We start from the raw sequence: 5,476 nt of genomic DNA on the forward strand, positions 1-5,476 counted from the left end.
AGACGGCACTTGGGTGATGTTTGTGTGTTAGACTATTGCGGCATGATTAGTATAACACTTCTGTATGCTATGGCCTGTAGCTAGTCGTACTCACTTAGCTTCGTGCTAATTCCCCTCCATTTCCTCCCTGTAGGTTGATAGCTTTTGTAGATTGTGCTTTTGGGAGAAGACGGGCATGGTGATGTTATGTTTGACAGGAGTCAACTCTGATGTTGTCTTGTTTTGTTTAAACAGTGATACTTTGTAAATGTATTGTAAATACGTCTTCTCCGTATAAACAAGTATTTTCTAATGACACGTGACACAGGTTGTATTAACAATAGTTAATGTGGATATCGTATTTAAGTAATATTATGCTTCCGCCAAGTATGTATATATAAAAAAAAAAATTAGCGGTGTCGCACCTAAACTCTAAACTCTAAATCGAGCTAAATTTTGACAAAAAGTACTTCACAAAACATGGAAGAAAAAAAACGTTCGAAGATTAACATTCTTCACGATCAATATTATCTTGAATGTTATTTTTATCGATCGTTTTCCCGCCTAAATAATAACATTCATCACGAAGTGTCTTTTTTAAATGTTCATATTTTCGTGTGATCTTGATGCCTGAAAAAAATCGAAGAAAACGAAAAAAAACCAAAAAATTTGCTTCCCTCATTTCCCCCCAATTGATTACTTTCTCATTGATCCTACCCTTATATATATATATATATATATATATATATATATATATATATATATATATATATATATATATATATATATATATATATATATATATATATATATATATATATATATATTTCCTGACACTGGCAAAAAAATTTGAAGGAAGGGGGCACCCGCGCCCAGTCGATATGTAATTTCGGTGGAAAAATTTTAGATTTTTCGATTTAGCTCCGAGTGGGGTTTTTTTTCCCAAAGCCTCCATATTTTGCCCCAAAACCTCCATATTTTGCCCCACAATCTTCGTATTTTGCCCACAAATCACCATATTTTGTCCCAAAAAAATTGCTACGCTTTAAAAAAAAATTCGCCCTTGGTTAAAAAAGTTACTGCTTCCGCCACTGCTTCTTGATAAATATAAACACGTTTTATGTATAAAATTATGTATTCTTTGAATTTTTATGCTTATTAGTGACAATAAAATTGTATATATTTTTTTAGATAGCAGTTAGTTGGGTCCAATGAGGGTTCAACTCCTAACCTCCCGTAAAAGAGGCAGACTAGCAACCACTGGACCACATCACAACTTCACAATAAAATTGTATATACGTAATAACTTTTGAATAGAAGATATATAAGAATGGAAATGAAGAATAAGAAAATGTGATTTTTTATTTTTATAGAATTATAAAACTAAATTTTTTGATTGTAGTGTCAATGAGAATAGTGGATATGAAAAGCAATTTTAATAAGGGATTTGATGTTTTTCTTATATTATTATAAAGTCACTCATGCTTAACTATATATATATATATATATATATATATATATATATATATATATATATATATATATATATATATATATATATATATATATATATATATATATATATATATAATACAAATACATACATAATGCATTATATGAATGAATTGATCAAATACGCAAGTGAAAATATGATTACTCTTTTGATAAAGGCATTTTTAACAATATCAGTATAAGAATTATAAGAATTATGGGTGAGCATGAAGCTGTTATGTGCTAAACCGCCCCCATAGTCAACATTGTGGTAGCGTTTGGTTAATTCGGTTAAATAGGTTAATGGCTAGATATAAAATGGTTAATTTAGTTAACTATTTACCGACAAAAAAAATTCATACCTTTGTGTCTAATGCTACCATTAACATTTAAATATAGGAGTCAGTATTGTCTTTTTTTTTTTTTTTGAAAACCAAAAAGAAATATATTAATATATAAGGAGATACAATACAGGAATACAGGTTGCTTGCAAGCCGAGAAGATAATAGAAGAGCAGCACTGTCTATTGCAGCGACAAAGTTTCCATTACCAACTCACTTGACCCTTAAAATCCAAATCCATAAGCAACCGGTTAATGTTCGGAGATCAATTCCATATTAGCCTATTCCCGTTTTAGAAATCATTACACGGACATATGTTTTAGGAAGGGAAAGCCATGTATGACAGGTCAAAATGTCCCTTCTTCCTTCGGATCGAGATCCATTCAAAACTTTTAGATTGAATTTCGTCTACCAAACGAGAAGCATTTGCTTTACATTTTCCGAGAACACAATCATTTCGATTTTTCCACAACATATACCCCGTTATCCACGCAATGGCTTGCCAAAGTAACTTACCGTTTGAAGTGGAAAAAGCAGTGCAGTCTTTGTCGAAAACATCAAGGACTGATTGATTTTGTTGGTACGAGATATCCCACCATTTGTGAACCCGGGACCACACATCCATAGCAAACTTGCAATTAATTAGGATATGGTGCACAGTTTCTAAATCTTCATCACATAATGGGCACCGAACCTAGTGAAGATCAAGGCCACGGTTGTTTAATTCCACTCTTACCGGGAGTTTGTTCAAACGAACTCTCCAAATAAATATCCCAATTTTCTGAGGGATCAACTTATTTAACAAAGTTGGAGAAGCACCAGAACTAGAAACATACACATTCACTAATAATACGGAGTATTATTTAAAGCTTTGGTTGTAAAGTGGTCATTCTTACCAAGAACCCACTTCCACTCATCATGATCTTTTCTTGTTACTGAATAGTTCGAAATTTCAGCAATCAGGACCTGCAAATCTGCATCATTCCTTCCACGAGGCTGTATTGACCATTTCCAGCAGAAAATAACTCCAGTATCCGTCCATTTTACACGATTAAAAACATATGCGTTTTTTTCAACTTCAAGTCGAAACAGCCTTGGATATCGATCTTTTAAAGTTTCAGTTCCCGTCCAGATGTCATTCCAGAAATCCGTATTCTTTCCATGTCCATTAATCTTAACAAATGATTTAGAAAATTACACCCTAAATTATTTAGGGTGTTGCCAATTCGGATAATTGTAGCCCATGGTCTATTAGAAGCAGGAGTGATATTATTACCCGAACCCGATATAGCCCACCCGAATCACCATATATGCTTTTAATTACACGTACCCAAAAAGAATTTTGCTCAGTTAAGAAATCTCCACCACCATTTACCTAATAAAGCAAGATTTTTATTTTTTAAAAACCCGACATCTAAACCACACGACTGATAAGGAACGCAAACTAAATCCCATTTTGTCGTTTTTATAATCTAAATTCATGCAGAGAAACCATAATCATTAGATAGAATTTCATGTTAAATTTATAAAGAATTTCATGTTAAATTTTCTAAGGAGAGATTAATGGACTCCAACTAAGGAGGGTTGTATCTTTCTAGTAATCAAATTTTCAAATTTTTTTTACGAGACTAGGTCAAATTATCACAAATATTAAAATGGGTCGTATGTAGTTAAAGTGGTGCGGTAATCTTTTACTTTCATAAGCAACTCACAAACTTGGTTAATTCATATGTGTTAGCCATAGCCGCAGTTATATGTTTCGTTTGGTTAATGCGGTTTGATTTTATCGGTTACTATGACACCACGATGTCGTCATCATGACGGTGATGACGCCACCCAATATTTTTTATTCAAGCTTTTTTTATCCCGCCGTAACGCATTGGCTTCCTAACTCGTTCACAAACAACAATACTATAATTACTACAGTATCCAAAAACATAAAGTACAAAGCTTACAACAACAACAACAATACCCAATCCAACGAAAGTGGGGTATGGGGAAGGTGAGTGTAGACAATCATGCCTCGTAGACAATCATTACTTACAAGTATATAAGTAATGATTTCAAATACATCCGTGATGGTAGATTGGTAGTTGTAAATCATAAGATGAAAATAAGTACCAGTGAAGCAGAATGAACAAAAGTATTCATATGTTTGTACCAAGATGACCATAAAGACTTGCTTATGATCTTAGAAACAAATGTTATTCAATAATACCGTCACCTACGAAACATATTTGGAAGGAAATTTGAAAGTCTTGGACAGTTAAAAATCCAGCAGATTGTGTATATCAATGAAACATACAATAATTATGATAGTATCTACTATCGAAATGGTAAATAACAAAAGCTTTACATCTATATATGTATGAATTTTGATGTCTATTCACGATCTTTAACTAAATTCTGGATCATAGTTGCCAATGGTAGAGTTTCTTTGGCCATAATCTCTATCCTACTAGTATTCGAAGCATGAGCGAAAAGAGAAAGCGCAAACGTCACTAACTCGGGTAGAAACAATCTTGATGACAAAAACCCGTGCCAATAACGAGGTTCTAAATTAAAAAACGCATCAAAAAACCTTCGTGTCCCTTGCAGATCGAGCTTAAGCAATATATCCATACCAAAACAAAAGAATTCATGTCGTCACAATTGGGGTGGCTGCTAATGTTCTTGCCACCATATATCCGGTTGAAGGATGCACCATACCCGCGGTCCCACCTATTCTAATAACCCGTTGAGGCAAAACGGGTAGGGGCCCACCCGTTGCGATAACACAACGCTCGTTCTTTTCAATGCTTTTCACTTTTTACCTAAATACTTTAAGACCATTTGTAGTGGTTGGGGGCGTGGGTTGGAGGCGTGGGTTGCTTTTTGATGACTATGACGTGTGAGTTGTTTTTGTGGAGTAGTGGTTGTGTGGGTTTTTGGTGTGGGTTGGAAGTATTGTGATGATGTGTTAAAATATAATTGGATTAAATATTAAAAAGGGGTATAAAATAATATTTTAAAATAATATAAAATTAATAAATTAGTAACCAACTCCGTTGCCCATCCCATTGCTTTGCAACGTGCGGTCCCCATTTTTGAACAAGCCACGCATTGATACGGCAATATGGGGCGTTGGTTAGGTGCCAAGTAGGATGGCCACGCCCTCCAAATCCACCGATACAATGAGTCTAACAGACACACCATTCTTTTTTAAATATCTTCCATTTTTAATGTCCCTGGCCGAGCAACAAGTGAAGTTTCTTCAAGAATTATTTTAGTTGACGAAAAGGGCAGCGCGTAAAGAAATATTTTAGGTGAGGGATCAATCAAGCACACGGTCAGCCCAGCATCAGACATTTTTTGAGCAACGGCTAACCCCGATGGGCTGCCACCAACCACCACTAGGTCCACCACAAGACCCCTTGAAGGATCATACATAGGAAGCTCAAAATAAAAATTTTCTTTCTTAATTTCAGGAAGAAGCTCAAGAAGAGCACTATTACCTGCCTTAACACAATCTTTATGACCCAATTTGAAAAGGGTTAATTTAATTCAAGACTGTTTAATTAAGGGATCAAGTGGTGCTTTCATTAAGAGTCGAATTAATTCAAGACTGTTTAATTGCTTTTTCTTTTAAGGTTTTGAATTGTATGACTCGTTATTTACAAAATTTT

General features: G+C 34.2%; 1 pseudogene; it reads right to left on the reverse strand.

Moving 5' to 3' along the window:
* Positions 1-4,193: 4,193 nt before the first annotated feature.
* LOC139874279 (lycopene beta cyclase, chloroplastic/chromoplastic-like) lies at positions 4,194-5,240 on the reverse strand (annotated as a pseudogene).
* Positions 5,241-5,476: the final 236 nt, after the last annotated feature.

The sequence above is a fragment of the Rutidosis leptorrhynchoides genome, chromosome 11 (genome assembly GCF_046630445.1).
Source record: "Rutidosis leptorrhynchoides isolate AG116_Rl617_1_P2 chromosome 11, CSIRO_AGI_Rlap_v1, whole genome shotgun sequence".
Lineage (NCBI taxonomy): Eukaryota > Viridiplantae > Streptophyta > Magnoliopsida > Asterales > Asteraceae > Rutidosis > Rutidosis leptorrhynchoides.